Here is a 22,605-nt window from a genome sequence, read left to right as displayed (position 1 = left end):
ATAGCGATTATTATACCATCCAGTTCATACTGTTACAAGCACTCTGAGTTTGAAGCAAAGAAGTTTTCTTACCTCCTCTGATCCGACTAGCATCTTCATCGAACTTACACCATATTACTGAAAAACTATGTTAGATGCATTATTTATACTGAAAAATCAAAGGAGCAAATTTGAATTCAATTAATAGCCTTAGGGTGCAAGATCTATGGGGATATTCTTTCGCTGTAACGCTGCTAGTTAATGAGTTGGAAATCTTATTTTAAACAAAAAGAAAATCTTTACGAACTTTTATAGTGAAATTTATGTTACACGACACGCTCACTACCGAGTCCTGTTGATTGTACACAATCATTATTCCATTTTCAATACGACGAAGTTGTAAGATTCTGTGTCGCTTACGGTAGCTCAAGACAAAGAAGAGTTTTATTAACATTACGTTTAATTTGCAGACCTATTCTCCTTTCGCTCGAGCTGTGTTAGTGTCTCGTGCACCGAAATCGATTGGCTTATGCCACGATGCAAGTTACTCATAGTTGAAGAAAGCGAGATCAATTAAGTGTCCGGATAGCAATTAGGTATTTAGAAACGTAGTACTAGCTGCGTTGTGCATCCAAGTCCTTATTAACAATCAATAATTTAGACAGGTGCGTTCCAAATTGTATCACCTATGAAAGCAACTAATATTATACGCTAATTCATTAATTATAACATGAACAACAGCGGTCGTATCTCACTCCCCTGTGCCACACCAGATGTTACTTCAGAGTCTGCAGATGGCTCTCCATTCATCATAACGTACTGCGTCCCGCCTGTCACGGAAAATTCGAACCAGTCGAAAACCTGCTTATCTGTCCGACAGGAACGTTTTTCTGTAAAAACCGTTCTGGATCAAAGGCTTTTCGAACGTCTAGAAACACGGAATCAACTTAGTTACCTCTATCAAATAACATTGAGGGTATCATATGAGACGAAGGGAGTTTACGGTTTTCATGATCGATGTTTTCAAAGACACTTCTTATTTCCACGGAGAACGTTATTTTGTTCCAGAACAGTCATAATGTTTGAACTGACAATATGTTTCAGTATTCTGCTAGAAATAAATACCAGCGGTATAGGACGGTAGATCCATATATCATTTCTACTCACTTTTTTGTAGGCACTTCCCACATGGCTCCTGATTGACAGTTGGCCGCTACTTTTCCTTCGGTGCTGCTGCCAGTTTATCCGGTGGAACTAATTACGGAGGATGTTCCGCGCTGCCGACCTAATTTCGCGCTGGCGGCTAATCAAGCTCCGCGCTCATCTTAATGAGTTTGCTCGCAGAAATTGGCTTCCTCTTTTAGCTAATGACTAAGCGACGCATTTTACCCTTCAATTTACCGGCAAATCTGCGCTGATGAAACTTTAAGTGACACATTAATTTCCTACTTATGGCAACAATTTCAAGCCGCGGTCACCCTGGCTTATTCGTGAAATTTAGCGTGTTCCACAAATATCTGTGGTAATTTTCGTGCTAATAGAGTACTTACGTGACGTAACAATACTTCCCAACAGCTATATATTTCATGGCCTTACTGGCGAATAACTTCATCGAGTAACATTAGTTGAAAGCAGCTTACGTTGTTATCAAGCAGCGCAAGTAAGAAAACAATATTTATTTTATTCATTTATTTCTGTTACAATTAAACCTGCAGTATTGTTACGCAGTTCAGATTGCACAGTGCAAATTGTAACCACAGTAGTAATTGAAACACTGGCTTGATAAAGGCATAACCAGTGGCTGCCTTTCTTTGTTCCAGATAGAATAATCTATCCTGAAAATCCACCGACTAACCTGTTGGAAGTAAATACCAATGTTCTGTATTGCAATTTTAAATACTCGTAGATGTACCATGTTACTTAGGAATCACGACATGGTATTTGTGGAGCTAGTGGCGGTTAGGCCCTCAGAATCCGTACCAAACAATTCAAAGACGCGTGCTGGAAGTGCAGACTACTTTATTACAATGAAACTACTGTTGAATATCTCTGATCCACTGTACATTATCCAGTCCTCTGGAAGAAAATCGTTTTCATTAGCTGACTATGAAAAGAGCTCCGTGTCATTATAAACCTTGGTAACACATCAGCAGCATCGGAGTAATACATCCTAGGAGCGCTTCATGAAGCTCATCGTGGAGTGCTTGCAATACCCAACATCACATCCTCACCAGGCGCATCACGAAACAAGCCGCAGTACTTTCCTATGCGCAATCCTACTGGAAGATGTATTTTTCAGCTGACGTACCCAGTCAGTTTAACGTGGTTTCCGAACCACTGTGCAACTCGGCACTTCTGACACATAAAAATCGTTACTACAGCTTAAAGGAGCGATAATCGACAGAAAAAAAACTTCAAATCAACTCGTGACTGAACGCGGGAAATTTGGATAGCCACACAACAAGCACACACGAGTGCGCACATGCTTTTTTTTTTTTAATTTTTGTATGGGACAATGATCATAGATAACACTTGGTTTAAGAATCATGAAAGAAGGTTGTATACGTGGAAGAACCCTGGAGATACTAAAAGGTCTCAAATAGATTATATAATGGTAAGACAGAGATTTAGGAACCAGGTTTTAAGTTGTAAGACATTTCCAGGCGCAGATGTGGACTCGGACCACAATCTATTGGTTATGACCTGTAGATTAAAACTGAAGAAACTGCAAAAATGTGGTAAATTAAGGAGATGGGACCTGGATAAACTGAAAGAACCAGAGGTTGTACAGAGTTTCAGGGAGAGCATAAGGGGACAATTGACAGGAATAGGGGAAAGAAATACAGTAGAAGAAGAATGGGTAGCTCTGAGGGATGAAGTAGTGAAGGCAGCAGAGGATAAAGTAGGTAAAAAGACGAGGGCTGCTAGAAATCCTTGGGTAACAGAAGAAATATTGAATTTAATTGATGAAAGGAGAAAATATAAAAATGCAGTAAATGAAGCAGGCAAAAAGGAATACAGACGTCTCAAAAATGAGATCGACAGGAAGTGCAAAATGGCTAAACAGGGATGGCTAGAGGACAAATGTAAGGATGTAGAAGCTTATCTCACTAGGGGTAAGATAGATACTGCCTACAGGAAAATTAAAGAGACCTTTGGAGAGAAGAGAACCACGTGTATGAATATCAAGAGCTCAGATGGCAACCCAGTTCTAAGCAAAGAAGGGAAGGCAGAAAGGTGGAAGGAGTATATAGAGGGTTTATACAAGGGCGATGTACTTGAGGACAATATTATGGAAATGGGAGAGGATGTAGATGAAGACGAAATGGGAGATACGGTACTGCGTGAAGAGTTTGACAGAGCACTGAAAGACCTGAGTCGAAACAAGGCCCCTGGAGTAGACAACATTCCATTAGAACTACTGACGGCCTTGGGAGAGCCAGTCATGACAAAACTCTACCAGCTGGTGAACAAGATGTATGAGACAGGCGAAATACCCTCAGACTTCAAGAAGAATATAATAATTCCAATCCCAAAGAAAGCAGGTGCTGACAGATGTGAAAATTACCGAACTATCAGTTTAATAAGTCACAGCTGCAAAATACTAACGCGAATTCTTTACAGACGAATGGAGAAACTGGTAGATGCGGACCTCGGGGAGGATCAGTTTGGATTCCGTCGAAATGTTGGAACACGTGAGGCAATACTGACCTTACGACGTATCTTAGAAGAAAGATTACGAAAAGGCAAACTTACGTTTCTAGCATTTGTAGACTTAGAGAAAGCTTTTGACAATGTTGACTGGAATACTCTTTTTCAACTTCTAAAGGTGGCAGGAGTAAAATACAGGGAGCGAAAGGCTATTTACAATTTGTACAGAAACCAGATGGCAGTCATAAGAGTCGAGGGGCATGAAAGGGAAGCAGTGGTTGGGAAAGGAGTGAGACAGGGTTGTAGCCTCTCCCCGATGTTATTCAATCTCTATATTGAGCAAGCAATAAAGGAAACAAAAGAAAAATTTGGAGTAGGTATTAAAATTCATGGAGATGAAGTAAAAACTTTGAGGTTCGCCGATGACATTGTAATTCTGTCAGAGACGGCAAAGGACTTGGAAGAGCAGTTGAACGGAATGGACAGTGTCTTGAAAGGAGGATATAAGATGAACATCAACAAAAGCAAAACGAGGATAATGGAATGTAGTCAAATTAAATCGGGTGATGCTGAGGGAATTAGATTAGGAAATGAGACACTTAAAGTAGTAAAGGAGTTTTGCTATTTAGGAAGTAAAATAACTGATGATGGTCGAAGTAGAGAGGATATCAAATGTAGACTGGCAATGGCAAGGAAAGCGTTTCTGAAGAAGAGAAATTTGTTAACATCGAATATAGATTTAAGTGTCAGGAAGTCATTTCTGAAAATATTTGTTTGGAGTGTAGCCATGTATGGAAGTGAAACATGGACGATAACTAGTTTGGACAAGAAGAGAATAGAAGCTTTCGAAATGTGGTGCTACAGAAGAATACGGAAGATAAGGTGGATAGATCACGTAACTAATGAGGAGGTATTGAATAGGATTGGGGAGAAGAGAAGTTTGTGGCACAACTTGACTAGAAGAAGGGATCGGTTGGTAGGACATGTTTTGAGGCATCAAGGGATCACAAATTTAGCGTTGGAGGGCAGCGTGGAGGGTAAAAATCGTAAAGGGAGACCGAGAGATGAGTACACTAAGCAGATTCAAAAGGATGTAGGTTGCAGTAGGTATTGGGAGATGAAGCAGCTTGCACAGGATAGAGTAGCATGGAGAGCTGCATCAAACCAGTCTCAGGACTGAAGACAACATCATCATCATGGGACAATGGGAAGAATACTCAGAAACAACTAGAAACTAGTTACAATGCTCTGGTTCCGACCATGTTTTTCAGAAGGTTATCCGCATCTGTCGGGGGAGTGTCAGAATTGAAAACTTCTCCCAAATATTGTCTTTGGGAACCCAGCTTAGCCGCTCTAAATCCTGGATGAGCTTCTTCTCGCTTAGAAACAAGTCGCTTCTTCGCTTAGAGCTGAAATCTTGCCGTGCTCAGCACTCCGGTGCCAGACTACTGTGGTGGAATCCTCGTCGGCCAACTGTGCCGATGAGTGGCACATCTGCGAACTATCACTTCTTACCGTACGTCCGTGGCGCCATCGGGAGTCGTAAAGGGAAGGCAATGCGAAGTCGGATGGTGCGACATTGGACTATGTGAGTGCTTACCTGGATTGGTGGCTCAATCAGCATGTGGAGATGTCTTATAGTTGGGAATTGAGACGGAGGAGATTGAAGATTATTGAGCTTTACAGAAGTAATATGATACTACATTCGTAGCCAGCAAACGACTGATTTGATTGTGTAAACAAATGTTTGACTTCAAAGGTGTTGGATGGGCATTGGAGGTCCGTTAAATACTTGGCTTTGGAACGATCCGATGTCACTTGACACCGCCTTGGCAGCCAGGGCTGTTAGCAATAACGGGTCCACTGAGGACTGTGGCGGCTTGATTATGTGGACCGAGGTACGGTCATAGGGCACTACCTTACTTGGATGCAGCCTTGTGTAGTTTAAACCACTGTCATTACATTTGACTCTATCATAAATTTTGGATACTGACTTGCTTTCAAGATGCGTAAATGGTCTCTTAAAATTTATTGTTATATACTCATCGATTATTCGCGCAGTTTGTTTAAATGTTTAGCCTACGATTTAAAAAAATACAAGGGTAGCTTTACCACACAGTCGTGATAATTTAGAAATTTTACCATGAGTTCTTGTTCTTGTGAATGAATTTTAATTTTATGTTTTTAAAATTCGAGTGATTGGAAGTAATGGTTCTTGTGAAAGATTTTAATTTCACGTTTTGTTTTTAATTCGCCAGGACGTAAAAATTTAGAAAGGTGTTAATTTTTTGTTTTAATGAATGTTTGAAATTATTAGTACTTACTTGGTACACAACTAATCAAAGTACATTTCCCAGGTGGTATTAGTCGTTTCGCCAGCCGTCAACTCCTATACACGACAGTACTCTGCGTGGTATGTTTCTACTAACCGCGGTTTGTTGCGCTACATTCGAAGGTGGAATGCGACGACTCTGACTCCCCAGGCTGCCATAAATAAAGTGCCATATCAACAAGGACGATGTGGTAGTTCCGAGCTGCTGTCTTGGACAGATCCTAGTGGATGTAGTTTGTCACTGCGTTTTTCAAACCCGCCTTTGAAGTCTCAAACGATTCTATGTCACCAGGAAAGCTAACAACTGCTCGTAAGATATAGAAATAGACCGAAAGAAAAGTTGACTCAAAGCCTTCTCGTGTGGAATAGTACCGAGACGGCCCATCGTTAAGGTCTACAGCCGACGGACGTATCTGCATCTACAATGAGTTATCTCACTTCTTTGGAATTTACCTAAATTTGTCTTCCCATTTATCTATGAGAAACCTGTGCTGTCACAATTTCTCCTAGTTGCAGTATACGATTCAGTTACACACCAGTCGTTGGAGGCCGATCCACCTGCATCTGACATTAAACAAGTAAATAGACGAACTGTATGTTTCAAAATAAATTAATCGTATTTACCAGTATTTCTGGAATGGAAAATCTGATAGAACCCAACCTCGGGGAACACCAATCTGGATTTCTGAGAAATGCAGGAACACGCGAGGCAAAACCGATCCTTAGCGTGTAGATAGATTGAGGAAAGGCAAACCTGAGTTTATAGCATTTGTAGACAACGGTTCAAATGGCTCTGAGCACTATGGGACTTAAATAGACAACGGTGCCTGTAATACTCTCTTTGAAATTCTGAAGATAGCGGTGGTAAAAGAAGCGAAAAGGCTGTTTACAACTTGTTCAGAAGGGAGTGAGAGAAGGTTGCAGTCTATCCCCAATGTTAATCTGTACATTGACCAAGCTATAAGGGAATCCAAAGAAAAATGTGGAGTAGAAATTAATATTCAGGGAGAAGAAATAAAAACTTTGTAGGCTTCTCTATGACACAGTAATTCTGACTGAGACAGCAAAGGACATGGAAGAGCAGTTGAACAGAATGAACAGTGTCTTGAAAGGAAGATATAAGGTGATCAACAAAAGCAAAACAAGGATAATGGATTGTAGTCGAATTAAATCAGGTGATACTGAGGCAATTAGATTACGAAACAACACATTAAGTAGTAGATGATTTTTCCTATTTGGGTTAGGAAAATAACTGATCATGGCCGAAGTAGAGAGAATATAAAATGTAGTCTGCGAATGGCAATAAAAGCGTTTCTGAAGAATAGAAATTTTCTAACGTCGAATATAGATTTAAGCGTTAGCAAGACTTTTCTGAAGGCATTTGTGTAGAATGTAGCCAGATATGGAAGCGAAACACGGACAGTAAACAGTTTAGACAAAACGAGAATAGGAGCTACTGAAATGTGGCGCTGCAGAATAATGCTAAAGATTTGACGGGTAGATCACGTAAATAATGAGGAGGTACTGAATAGAATTGGGAACACAGGAAATTTGTGGCACTACTTGACTAAAAGAAGGGATCTGTTTACAGGGCACTTCGTACGACATCAAGGATCATTAGTTTAGTATAGCAGGGAAGTGTTGGGAGTAAAAATCGTAGGAAGAGACCAAGAGATGAATATAGTAAGCAGATTCAGAAGGACGTAGGTTGCAGCAGATATTCTGAGATGAAGAGGCTTGCTCAGGATAGAACAGAATGGAGAGCTGCACCAAACCAGTCTTCAAACTGAAATCCACGACGATAGCAACAACAACAATAACAATAACCAGTAGTTTTATCTTTTACAAATCATGCTACAGGTTCATTGAATCTAATGCACCGTGATATGCGAACTTCATACTGCGTGGACTTTCGCTTCAAGATCCAAACAACTGAGTCCTTTGACAGCAGTTCCAAAACATAGTGCGACTGTTTCGAATGCAAAAGAGACAGAAGTAATATAATTATTTGGGCGATTTTTTTTAAATTTTACTCATATGTAAAGTATACCTCATGCAATACTCATGTGTGCTATGCTCACGGATACAAATCGAATATTTGTGTTTCCCGTCAGCTTGGTCTGAAAGAAAAATCGAAGAAATTCAGACACTGGCAAGCTATCTCAGTTCATCCAAACAGTTACGGAGATGCTCAAGGAAGAGTTAGTTTCCTCTTGCGAAACGCTGTGTAAAGCAATTTTCACTAAGGACCATATGAACAACATGAGAGAGAATATGATGTGTATGGGCAGGGTGGGCATAAACGTGTAATCTTAACATTTTATCGACCACAAGACTGACCTTCATACGTAATAGAAAATAGAGAAAACTAAAGTTTTCTAGTTCGCAAGTCCCCAGACACCCTGTCATCGTCGGAGGAGACTTTAATCATTCAGCAAGCAATTCGGCAAATTACGGTTTTTTAAGTACCGGGCGTGACAAAACGTCGTGCGTAACAATACTAAATTCCTGTCTTGGGACCTACTCATAATGTAAATACACTAGATGTAAAGGCAACAAATAGACCTGACGTCCTTGAGGAGGTCCACAATGAAATTGATATCAGTGACCTCGAGACAACTGTAGAAATAATTATTGCCAGACTACAGAGAGCAACTTTAACAAGTAGAAGGCTTTAATATTCAGAAAACTATGTAAAGAGGCAGTAGTGTTGTATCTCATTAAGAAACTCGAAAAATTTGGCTCTGAAGAAGATATTGTAGAAGGATCGTGGTTGAAGATTAAAAAACTAGTCGATCACGCATTTTTTATGCTCCTAATAGAACAGTTCCTGATGGGAAGGACCTTCGTGGTATACAGGCACTATCAAGGAACTAGTAAATAAAAAAAATCCGACTACTACATAGTAGGTGTAAACCAAAGTGTAGGACTGTAGACAGAGCCATGCTGAGTGAAACGCGTCTGTCTGTCAGGAGGGCTATGTGTGAAGCTTGCAATGACTACCGTGGAAGAATGTTATCGAAAGATCTCCCACAAAATCGAAAGAAATTCTGGTTCCTCGTAAAAGCTGTTAATGATATAAAAATTAATGTACAGACGCTTATGGACGAGACAGAAACTGTAACTGATAGTGACAAACCAAAAGCAAAAGTTCAAATGTCACTTTACTCCAATTTAGCTATCGCACCTCTGCAAAAATGGGTGATATATCGATGTCAGTGGTGTTCAGAAACATCTGAAATTGCTAAAACAGATCTCCAGCGCCTAATTTGGGGCAGATTTAGCCGTCTTTTTAACCACAGTCCACCATATGTGGTGGTTCTTATTACGTATGTGTATTGTTGATTTTGTTTGTTATGCAAAGTTGGAGTTAGTATTACTCTGCTGCTTCATAAATGGAAAATTATTTACGTCATCGACACAGTTACGGTATTTCTCGCAGTTAGTTTGCTCGACAAGCTGTTTTTATATCAAAAGACATCACCAATACATAACTTTCTCGATTATCAGCAAAAGTTTACTTACGTTAATTATTTATTTTAGTATTGTGAAAAAGCAACGCTCGGGAGATCAAAAAATTTACTGAAATCACGTTAAATGAATATAATTCAATATTAGAAAAATTGACAACTATTACTGTTTCAAAAGAAGAACTACTAATGAAAAGAAATCTCCTACATTTACATTTAGTTTTAATTATCTGTCAAAATTAGCAAATATTAAAGTCATTATTCCGACTCTAGGCCGTTATAGTTTAGAACAACGGCGTTGACCTCTGTGCTGTGCCAGTGTTCCCCTACAAAATTTGCATAAGTCGTTGATATATATCAGTTCAAGAATATAGGAGTTGTTACAGTAAAACATTAGCGACACTTTTAAGCAATATTTGATTATATTTAGTCTTGTGCCTCGTCACAAAATGGCTTCTTACACTACGAAGAAACGAAAGAGAAGTGTGTGCAATCCTTTATCAAAAGGAACAGAGATTACAATAACAATCATAGATCATATTAGTTGATTACATAGTCTTTTCAATTTTTTTGTGATAATATTTATTTCATTACGACGTCAGTTTTGTTAAATTTGCGAAATTCTTCAATATTATCTTTTCAGGTTATGTGCCGTACCGCCACACGTAGATACCTCCAACAATAGGTGTCAGTCATTCAGTTTCCATTTTCGTTAGAGTACGTACGACGGCACAGATGGTTTTCAAAACGTTGAAGTTTTATTATTCTGATAAAAGCATAAGGTTCTTTATAAAGTAACCACAACAAAACAACAACACGTCCAATGAAGACAATAAGATTGACAGCGGAGGTGAAAATGATTCGATCGTTGTGAAGCGCAGCGTATTGGTAATTAATTTTTTCATCTATGATAATGACGCAAGCGAAAATAATGAATCACAGTTTGTACTATCGCCGGGATTCGAATCGTGACCTGCTGCTTACTGGACAAAAGCGCTATTCGTTACGCAGCTCTGGCACCGCAGATACCGCGCCTGCACGGACTGTCCTAGTACGTCTCCCTCACCCATTCAAATTCTAACGCACCCCTCAGCCCATCGCTATTCCTTTCCAAACTCTCATCACAAATAAAGGTGAGACTCAGTATGTCTCAGGAATACCAACTTAATATGATTAATTTTTCCATCGTACATACTTTTCTTCCGGCCACGGTGGCCAAGCGGTTCTAGGCGCTTCAGTCCGGAACCGCGCGACTGCTACGGTCGCAGGTTCGAATCCTGCCTCGGGCATGGATATGTGTGATGTCCTTAGATTAGTAAGGTTTAAGTAGTTCTAAGTTCTAAGGGACTTATGACCTCAGCAGTTAAGTCCCATAGTGCTCAGAGCCATTCGCACCATACTTTTCTACGAAGTGTGGAATAAGGCTCTAGAATGTGCGCGAAGGTTTTTATTAGGCACTCAAGGTGGCTTCTTCACTCCAAATGCATTAAGTGTATTTTTTTATTTTTTTTATTGCCAAATTATAGACCTGTTACCTGATGTTTAAAACAGGTCGTACATCTTACAATTTTCGTTTTTCACCTTTTTACAGTTTTCTTTCCTTTTGTTTTGTCTACAACATTTACAAAGAATGATACTTTTCAAAATAATAATAATTTAGGGTAGAAATATAAATAAAAGTTTGTTGTTTTTTTAAGAAGAATATAAAAAGAAGATATGATAGATGAGAGATTTGTTAGTACCATCACTGAGTGTGACTGTATTAATCATCATCATCATCATTTAAGACTGATTATGCCTTTCAGCGTTCATTCTGGAGCAAAGCCTCCTTATATAATTCCTCCATGATCCCCTATTCAGTGATAATATTGGTGCCTCTACTGATGTTTAGCTTATTACTTCGAAATCATTCTTAACCGAATCCAGGTACCTTCTCCTTGGTCTGCCCCGACTCCTCCTACCCTCAACTGCTAAGCCCATGAATCTCTTGGGTAACCATGCTTCTCCCATGCGTGTAACATGACCCCACCATCTAACCCTGTTCGCCCTGACTGCTACATCTATAGAGTTCATTCCCAGCTTTTCTTTGATTTCCTCACTGTGGACACCCTCTTGCCATTGTTCCCATCTACTAGTACCTGCAATCATTCTAGCTACTTTCATATCCGTAACCTCAACCTTGTTGATAAGGTAACCTGCATCCACACAGCTTTCGCTTCCATACAACAAAGTTGGTCGAAAGATTGAACGGTGCACAGATAACTTAATCTTGGTACTGACTTCCTTCTTGCAGAAGAGAGTAGATCGTAGCTGAGCGCTCACTGCATTAGCTTTGCTACACCTCGCTTCCAGTTCTTTCACTGTGTTGCCATCCTGTGAGAATATGCATCCTAAGTACTTGAAACCGTCCACCTGTTCTAACTTTGTTCCTCCTATTTGGTACCCAATCCGTTTATATCTCTTTCCCTTTGACATGACATTACTTTCGTTTTGAAGATGCTAATCTTCATACCATAGACCTCACATTTATGATCTAGCTCTGAAATATTACTTTGCAAACTTTCAATCGAATCTGCCATCACAACTAAGTCATCCGCATATGCAAGACTGCTTATTTTGTGTTCACGTATCTTAATCTCACCCAGCCAGTCTATTGTTTTCAACATATGATCCATAAATAATATGAACAACAGTGGAGACAGGTTCCAGTCTTGTCTTACGCCTGAAACTACTCTGAACCATGAACTGAATTTACCGTCAACTCTAACTGCTGCCTGACTATCCATGTAAAGACCTTTGATTGCTTGCAAAAGTTTGCCTCGTATTCCATAATCTCGTAGAACAGACAATAACTTCCTCCTAGGAAGCCGGTCCTATGCCTTTTCTAGATCTATAAAGCATTTTCCTGTTCTACTCATAACACTTCTCCATTATTTGCCGTAAGCTAAATATCTGGTCCTGACAACCTCTAAGAGGCCTAAACCCACACTGATTTTCATCCAGTTGGTTCTCAACTAATACTCGCATTTTCGTTTCAACACTGCCTGAGAAGATTTTACCCACAACGCTGATTAAAGAGATACCTCTGTAGTTGTTACAATCTTTTCTGTTTCCATGTTTAAAGGTTGGTGTGATTACTGCTTTTGTCCAGTCCGATGGAACCTGTCCTGACTCCCAGGCCAGTTCAATTATCCTGTGTAGCCATTTAAGACCTGACATTCCACTGTATTTGATGAGTTCCGACTTAATTTCATCCACCCAGCTGCTTTATTGCGCTGCAATCTATTGACAATTTTCTCCACTTCCTCAAATGTGATCCTATTTCCATCATCATTCCTATCCCATTGTACCTCGAAATCTGAAACATTACTGATCGTATTTTCACCTACATTGAGCAACTCTTCAAAATTATCCCTCCATCTGCCCAAGGCATCCACATGATTCACCAGCAGTTTTCCTCACCTGTCCAAAATACTTGTTCAAATGGTTCAAATGGCTCTGAGCACTATGGGACTCAACTGCTGTGGTCATCAGTCCCCTAGAACTTAGAACTACTTAAACCTAACTAACCTAAGGACATCACACACATCCATGCCCGAGGCAGGATTCGAACCTGCGACCGTAGCAGTCGCACGGTTCCGGACTGTGCGCCTAGAACCGCGAGACCACCGCGGCCGGCAAAATACTTGTCATTTCCTTCTTACCTCCCTTTCGAAGACTGCTAATTACACTCCAGAATGGTTTTCCAGCAGCTTGACCCATTGTCTCCAACCTGTTTCCAAAGTCTTCCCAAGATTTCTTCTTGGATGCTGCAATTATCTGTTTGGCTTTGTTTCTTTCTTCAACATAACTTTCTCTGTCTACCTGAGTTCCAGTATGTAGCCATTTTTGATACGCCTTCTTTTTCCTTTTACAGGCTGCCTTGACTGAGTCATTCCGCCAAGCTGTTTTATTCATCCTACCTTTACACACTACTGTTCCAAGACCTTCTTTAGCCACTTCTAGTACTGTGTCCCTGTACCTTGTCCATTCCTTTGCCAATGACTGTAATTGACTACATTCAACTAACTGGTACCTTTCTGAGATCACTGTTATGTACTTGTGCCTGATTTCCTTATCCTGAAGTTTCTCCACTCTTATGCTGCTACATATGGACCTGACCACCTGCACTTTCGGCCTCACAATCCCAATTTCACTGCAGATTAAATAATAATCAGTGTCATCAAAGAATCCCCTGAATACACGAGTGTCCCTCACAGCCTTCCTGAATTCCTGATCTGTTATTATATAGTCAATGACAGATCTGGTTCCCCTGCCTTCCCAAGTATACCGGTGAATGTTCTTATGTTTAAAAAAGGAGTTTGTAATTACTAAGCCCATACTGGCACAGAAATCCAAGAGTTGTTTCCCGTTCCTGTTGGCCTCCATATCCTCTCCTTTTCCTACCCTTCTGTTCGATTTCCAATCCTGGCATTAAAATCACCCATGAGCAGAACACTGTCCTTGTCCTTTACTCTAACAACTACATCACTGAGTGCCTCATAAAAACTATCCATCTTATCTTGATCTGTCCCTTCACAATGCGAATATAATGACACAATCCTAATTTTGTTGCTAGAGACTGTCAAATCTATCCACATCAGTCGTTCGTTTACATACCTTATTGCAACTACGCTGCGTTCCATTTCTTTCCTGATGTAAAGCCCTACACCCCATTGTGTTATTCCTGCTTTGACTCCCGACTTTGTATTCTCCCACTTCCTCTTCTTTCTCACCCCTTACCCGAATGTCACTAACACCTAAAACATCCAGCCCCATCTTACTTGCAGCCTCTGCCAGCTCTACCTTCTTCCCAGAGTAGCCCCCATTGATATTAATAGCTCCACATCTCGTTACCATTTGTTTGCCAAGTCGTATCTTAGGAGTCCCTGCTTTGTCAGTTAGAGGTGGGACTCCGTCGCCTCCAAAGGTCCGAGGCACTTTGCTCTGATTGTTGCCAGCATCATATTTAAAGTACCAGGGAAGCAGGTTGCTAGCCTTACTTGCCCCGAGTCCCATTGGGTACTAACCCTAACGGTTGAGGGACTAACCGGTGGATTTGGTAGTCTTTCCCGTATGAGGACAAACGTGACCACGACTCAGAATATGTCCGAGATGCCCAGCCTTATTCCAAAGCAACTGGTATCCCGACAGTCGGGACCACTTACTTGGCCACTCATACGTTGCCCGTGGTTCACGAACTAGGACATGACTACAGGAACCCACACCTTGACTGTATTAAGTGTATGGAAAATGCAAAGTTGTGCCACGGTTCAGAACCTACGTTAAACTGTCATTCTCCGCGTTATCTGTCTAGGTGGAAAGGATCCGAGGCCGTAAAAGGAAGGGTGGTGCATGGTAAAGCTCAGCCTGTTTAATGGACCCGTCACTTCTTATCCTGAATATTATGTTTTATTCCTCACTCGTAATGGGCGTAAAAGACGTAATGGTTTTTGCTGTGATGCAGGGAGTAGACAGATACCGACGCCTCTGTCCTGGCCCACTTGACCATTCTGGCGACGCGTCCGCACCCATCCGCTCGGCTGCAGAAATCGTAAAAGGCGCGCAGCCCCGCCTGCTGTGCACGACGGCCGTGCCGTCTGCAGGCCAGGCACGAGTGCCGCCTTCTCAGATCCGACATCGCGGAGAATACCCGAGACGTGCCCGGAGGCGCCAAATTCAGTAGAAGGGCGGCGAATATCAGACCAGCGGCGGGCACGAGAGCGCCAGAGAGCTGCAGCATGCGGACCTGTGTGTACACACAGCACGGCCGTAACGGCGCGACACCCCTCGCGCTCTCGCCCTTATTTGGCATTCCATGGCGCCACATTGATCACGGGGCGGTGGTTTTCTCAGGTGCTTCGTAATTACTAGCCTCTGCCGGCCGTGAAATGTAAATTCTACCACGATTCTCATGCAGAAATTACGCTCTTGCCCTCATTTGCCTCTGTATCAACGTATACGAGCAGTTGCAATCAGGACTTTACAACTCTCCAAACGCTGACAAGTCAACGTTAAAAAACGGTGGCTAATGGAGAAGAGCAATGTTAACTTAGTATTGTAAAGCGACAAAATGACAAACAACCAAACACCGTGTAAAGCGACAAAATGGCAAATAATCAAACACCGTTTATATCACTCTACAAGGAAGCAAGATCACCGTTTGATGTCCCGTCGACGACGGGGTCATTAGAGAGTTGCAGAAGCTGTCATTGGGAGAAGTATGAGAAAGAATTAGCCGTAGCGATTCCAACCTGTCATTTGCTCAAGGGATGCCACAGAGAACTAAATATGACTGACCGGGCAAGAATTTGAACTATCGTCATCTGTATTATGAGCAGCTGCATAATACGAAGTTTCATCATCCACAGCCTAGAAACGTGCGTGCTGAATGAAAGAAGCAACAAAAGCCGTGTTTTTCAAATATATTTCTCGAGAAGAAATAGCGATGTTTTCAAGAGTGAACACGTACAGAATTTGAAGATCTGTTAAATAACGTGCATAGAATGGACTGTAATTAAAGTCTGAGATAAAACGTCTACTGTCGTACTGACACTTCGCAAGAATCCACGAAAATACTTTACTTCAATACAGTAAAATGATACCTAAATAAAGAAGATTTTTAGAATATGGCTGGGTGCTATTTGTGATTTTTTGCGCCACAGAAACCTTAAATAGATGATTGAAAGGACACAGCCAAGTGAAAATCGGGAAGCTGGAGACATCAATTTTAAGAGAGCTCGCTAATATGTAACTTATTTTTGGTACGACGGATGTCCCAAAAATGGTTCAAATGGCTGTGAGCACTATGGGACTTAACATATGAGGTCATCAGTCCCCTAGAACTTAGAACTACTTAATCTAACTAACTTAAGGACGTCACACACACCCATGCCCGAACCAGGATTCGAACCTGCGACCGTAGCAGTCGCGCGGTTCCGGAGTGAAGCGCCTAGAACCGCTCGGTCACCAAGGCCGGCACAGATGTCCCACTAGAGGCGATTTCTTACTTTATTGGGTGTAAATGACAATTGTTTACTTGCTTACAACTTACCACATTGATGTAGGCGAAGACGAGACGAACAAAGCCTGGAAACAGCCTGAAATTATCCTAAGCTACAGCACATGATTGCAGAACGAAACTGTCGATATCTTCTATCCCTCCTTACGCCACTTTTGTGCTCTGTTACTTCGTTAACATTATTAAACTCTCCCGTGAGTGTACTGAAAGAAAAAGACTTTTGTAAACGTTGTACAGAAACAAATTACGTTTACAATTTGACGTAATCTTAGCCTTCACAAGCACAGTAGTCTTGTTATAAGAACACCAGAAAAACAAAACAATATAATTGTTAATTGGGTTGGGTTGTTTGGGGGAAGAGACCAAACAGCGATGTCATCGGTCTCATCGGATTAGGGAAGGACGGGAAAGAAAGTAGGCCGTGCCCTTTCAAAGGAACCATCCCAGCATCTGCCTGGAATGATTTTAGGGAAATCACGCAAAATCTAAATCAGGATGGTCGGACGCGGGATTGAACCGTCGTCCTCCCGAATGCGAGTCTAGTGTGCTAATCACTGCGCCACCTCGCTCGGTAACTGTTAATTGTATGGTGTTAGAATTCACAATATTTCTAGGAAGAATTTACACACACTTCTATTTATATTCGGTAAGCGCAGGGACCAGGATTTTTTTAATATGCAATATCGATTTTATCCAAAACTGCGCTCGGCGCGTATATCCTTACGTGGCTTTTGTACTCACTTGAGGCAGTTTCCCGGATTGATAACCAAAAGTGCCCTATATCAGTTTGTTCGTCTCGACCTCTACGCCACTGCGGAACTTAGTAAATATTTATCGTTTACTCCCTGTGTACGCCAAATGTTTGGAGACACTGCTGTTGGCAATCCTGCTACCTCAGTCGAGGGAAAAAGAATTAAATTACAGTTTAAACTTCCGTGGACGATGAGTCTATTGTTATACTCCACAGTCGAACTTGCTTAGGAAGAACGTCTGCCACGAAGCCTCGATATGACCTCTGATTTCTCTAATTTTTCCTCGTGATCATTCAGCGAGATCTATGTACCCTGACTCTCGGAATTTTAATCTCTCGGAATTTTAATCTCTCTGTGATGCTCAACGCTTCTCAGTAACAACTACTTCGGAGACCCATGCGTATCTTCATAATGCTGCCGCGATTATTAAACGACCTCGTCACGAAATGCGCCGCTCTTCTTTGGGCCTTCTCTATATCTTGTTAATCCCACCTGGAAAAAATCCACGGCATCTATAGAAATTTGTCAGGGGTAGAGTGGGGGTGTCAGGACTATAAAATTGCCATTTTTTATATAAAAGAGTTGGTCAGTTTCGAGACGTGTCATGCCATAAGACCCAAGATGTATGTGTGACACAAAAAGCTTGTTATAGCCTATAAGGGCCATAGAACTGATGGTTATCGCCTCGCTGTACGAATAAAAATTCTGTACTCCAGATTTCAAAAGGTGGTGGAGGATGAAACCCAGTGGCAGCGTATAACTACTCTTCTCAATTAGCACCAGGAGGGCCACAGACTTCAACATCCTCAGCCGACGGGCGGTTCATCATAAGCAGTGTCTTATGCCCTCACTTCAAGAGACACTGTGGAGGGATTTGGAATTTAATCCAGGAATTGGCTACCACAGAGCCTAGGCCACAGTGCATGCGGTGCGTTAGCATGCGTGCGTTAGTGACCTCAGCAAACTGCTTTTGAAAAACCCATCCCGGAAAACCCGGGAGACAGTTAACGGAAACAGAGGGATTCCTAAACCGCTATGGCCGGTCGTGGATTTGAATCCCTATCCTCCCAAAGATAATAACAGTATCTTTATATCTGTGTCACCTCGGGTGGAACAAATCCTTCACTACAGTTGTACAGATGGTTCCCGTGCTATGATTACTGCACTGCAATGATGACATTTTGGCTACTTCTGAACTCCATACAAATCTTTTGTGTCTTGCTGCACTTTTAGTACAGCAGATATGACGGTCATTATGTGTTGTTCAATATACACAGGAATACCTTTATTTTCACACTAAACTTTTAGAGACTGTTTTTTATTAATTCATTAACGCGGGCTCGCCCACAGTAGAAAAGAAGCGACGGCTCCCCTGTGTGCAACGTTAGGAGCAGGGGTTGTGTCGCCATGGCAACCGTAAGGGAGGCCGTTGGGAATCGTTGCGCTTTGGTCCTCTGCCTCTGTCCTCGCTGCGTATAGTCGTGTGACGCAAAAGCCAGAAGTTCGTTCTGTAAAAAACACGTATCGAACGCATGTTTACGGCAGTCAGTTATCGAAGTATGAGGCAGCATTGACTACATTTGAACACAATCTGTATAGTCGACTTCTTTCCATATTCCAGTGACTCCTAACATATAATCTATGAAACATAATTCACGTAGTACAAACATGTAATGTAAGCCAGAAAATCTTCATATTACACTCGCCAGTTATTGATGTTGAGACTCATTACAAAGGTCTTAATAAATAAACAATTGTCAACAAAGACCTCGGCACTGAAATTGTATTGTCACTTCCACTTGCGGATGTTTATCAAAACGCGACAAATTACATTTGCACTGGAAAGCGAACTTACCAGACACGAGAAACAGTGCGTGTTGGCCCTATTCAGAGCGTTGGAAAAGCTGTGAACCGATACTAGTCATCTTAAGTTTTTACAAACGGCCACTAGTTCGCAGCCTTGTGATGTATAGTTACCAGTGTTTTAAAATTTCTCGTTTTACTACTTCGTTAAAATTTGTCCGTTATTATTGTTAAGACAACGACAGCTCAGTAACTGGCAGAGTAGCCCGTCTACAGTTTTCTTGAACCCTTCTACTAGGTTTTTGAAATGAATTGAGAACATAAAAATACGTTACTTCGGTAAAAATTCCCTGAAAATATGCCAATTTTATGCAGAATTTTGACCCAAGTAAAAGTTTTAACTCTGTCTGACCAAGACTTATTAAAGACATTCAAGAGTAGAAGATGCTTACATTGCGCAACAGAAAGAAAACAGGGCATGAATGATTATCTGAGTGTACAGTTTGGGTTCACTTTCACGAATAATTCTGCTGAAGTCAGAGTTCACATTGAAGTTTGTGCCCAACCCAATCAAGAACAGATACAAGAATGAAAATAAGGCCACTTATGTAGACTAAGTACAGCAATTATTTCATAAGTGACTGGGGAAGGGAAATAAATGATACATGTTTTCATGGAATTTCTAATTATTAATACTAATTTCAATCAGCATTAACAGATACGAAAATGGGGACAAAAGAAAACTCTATAAATGCCAAAATACTTTCAGAAGTATTAAATCAATGAGAGTGTAACGAAGCCATCACGCTACAGTCACAGACGAAGAAGTGAAATACCGATACTGTACCGCTAGCATGGCACAAGAACCATCTCTTTGGACAGTGAAAACTAAGTCTAAACACCAATTAATGTACAGCTATAGATTTACAAGTGGTGAAAAAAATATATTACACCAAACAGCTCAAGAATGCCGCGGGCTCATCGTAAACCTCATAGACGCAAGCACGAGAGTGGCCATCAGAATTTAACCTCAGTTCAAATACATACCGTCCATAAGCCAGCTCCGACCAGTGTCGAGTAGCAGGAAAAAGCAAATCGTCCGTACAAACCGCAAACAGCAGTGGAATAGAAGGCCTTTGTGTCCGTTCAACAGGCCACGCTAATACATAACTCTGGACGTGCAGATCTCTGATTGGGCGGTTTACTAATCCTCCAAAGTATCTCCTAGCAGACATACCTTCACTTTACCAGCCACAGACTTTAGTATGTTTATCAATCTATAACACACGTACAAAAAGCCTTTGCAAACAGATCTGAGACTGATAGCTCACGTAAGAATGAATATTTTTAAAAAAAAACAGCTTTGCCAAGAAATGGAAATTTCACATGTAGCTTCTTGATAGATTACTTTTTACGAGTTTGCCGGCCGCGGTGGTCTCGCGGTTCTAGGCGCGCAGTCCGGAACCGTGCGACTGCTACGGTCGCAGGTTCGTATCCTGCCTCGGGCATGGATGTGTGTGATGTCCCTAGGTTAGTTAGGTTTAAGTAATTCTAAGTTCTAGGGGACTGATGACCACAGCAGTTGAGTCCCATAGTGCTCAGAGCCATTTTTACGAGTTTCGTAAAGACATGACTGTACATCAATTCCTCGAATCATTTTATTCAACTTTCGGCAATCAATCTCCTTCGGAAAAGAGAGTTTACAATAGGTTTGCAGTATTTCTACGATGTCATGCTTTGTCAGCGATGAAATTCATCAAAGCCGACAAAAAAGGACTATTATTTCGACAAAATCGATTGATGAGGATCAGCATCCCTAGACACATCGAAGACTGCAGTAAATTCCACGTTTTGCATGAACATTTAGTTGTGAGGAAGGTCTGTTCCCGATGGAGTCTGTACAATTTGATCGAAGCTCAACAGTAGTCTCATGCCAGTTGATGTAAAGAAATGCTCACAAAATCCTATTCAGGAATTAAACATCCATGTACAACATCGCAACGGGTGATGAGTCTTGGATTCGGAAATTAAGCAGAAATAAACCGTGTAGATGTTCCAAAGCGAACGGAAAAAAAGTTCATTTGCGAATCACATGACGGCTTGGGCCGTTCGTTACATAGGACATGTCGCTTCCATTGCTTTAGAGGACTGAACAACACTTAAAGATAAACAGTACACAATTTGTCTCAGACACATAAACGTATGATTCTTCATCATGACAATGTCAGCTGTCACACAGCACGGCACACATACACCGTCCGTCCAAAAAGGCCCGATACTGATTTTATTGCTGACGCATAAGTGAAGTCAGCGTAGTAACACCGGTGGTACCTTAAACTCACAACTGTAAACAAGATGTGCATTCTACCAGTTAGTTGTCGGCAGGCAGAGCTAAGTACTGAAAATGCGGCCGTAGTGTGTCAACGTTGTTGCGTCACAAATTGCAATGAAGCAGCGTCTCTAAATCAAGTGTTCAAGACACTTCACGGAACCTTTTGAAGAAGAGAAAAGTGTACACAAGATTTTCTCCTGCACGTCTCGACTCCCGAACAAAATCAAATGTAGAACACAGACAATTCTGTACTGGAAAAATCGTCACGGGTGACTACACTTGCAAGTTGACAATACGAATCTACAGCAAAACGACAAAGTGCGGAATTTATCCTGACGGGTTAACATTTTGACAACATAACCGACATTCAAGACAATGTGACGCGCATTTGAACAACATCGCAATGAAGGATTTTTCCAACGGTTTCACATGGCTGAATGTACGTTTTGTGTGTTGTTCTAAAGTGAGAGGAGACTATGTGGAATCCCTGAAGCATTAAAATCACCGTCTTATCGTGTGTCTGTTTTTCATTGATGCAGTCTCGAAACTATTTTGACTGACAGGGTTTGATAATTTCATGAGAAAAACTCGAATTAATGGTTCATCGTATAACGACTTCGTTTTGTTTTCTTATTTCAAACAAAATATGCGCGGACAGTGATTTTCATCAACTCAAGAAGCTATTCAACCCTTCCAAAACCATGATTTTGTGGTAGCAACATCATACAGAAAACATTTTTAGAGAATTAGTTCGAAAGCATGCAAGATAATGTAAATTTTATGGACGAGTATTTTTTAGAAAAAATAAAACGTTTTACATTTAAAAACGTCTTTGTAAAAATAAGCAGACCCTGTACTTAAAAAGCTGGAGCGCATTTCTTCGGCGTTTATTTCAAAAGTAAACAGTAGTTAACTCACTGAAAAATACACTGAAGCGCCAAAAAAAGTGGTATAGGCATGGGTATTCAAGTCCAGAGAAACGGGCAGAATACTGCGCTGCGGTTCGCAACGCCTGTATAAGACAACAAGCGTCTGGCGCAGTTGTCAGATCGATTACGCTGCTAAATTGGCAAGTTATCAAGATTTAAGTGAGTTTAAACGTGGTGTTGTAGTCGGCGCACGAGCGATGGGACAGTATCTCCGAGGTAGCGGTGAAGTGGGGATTTTCCACACCGACCATTTCACGAGTGTACTGTCAAAATCAGGCATCCGGTGAAACATCAGAT

The 22,605-nt window shown here is 41.2% G+C and overlaps 1 protein-coding gene across 10 annotated transcripts in view; it reads left to right on the top strand.

Annotated features, from left to right (window-relative positions):
- The window catches only part of LOC126267989 (uncharacterized), a 905,571-nt gene that overhangs the window by 351,536 nt on the left and 531,430 nt on the right, over nt 1–22,605 (top strand). The window lies entirely within an intron of this gene.

This window comes from Schistocerca gregaria, chromosome 4, assembly GCF_023897955.1.
Source record: "Schistocerca gregaria isolate iqSchGreg1 chromosome 4, iqSchGreg1.2, whole genome shotgun sequence".
NCBI classification, from domain to species: Eukaryota; Metazoa; Arthropoda; class Insecta; order Orthoptera; family Acrididae; genus Schistocerca; species Schistocerca gregaria.
This window is presented reverse-complemented; position numbering and strand designations above follow the sequence as displayed.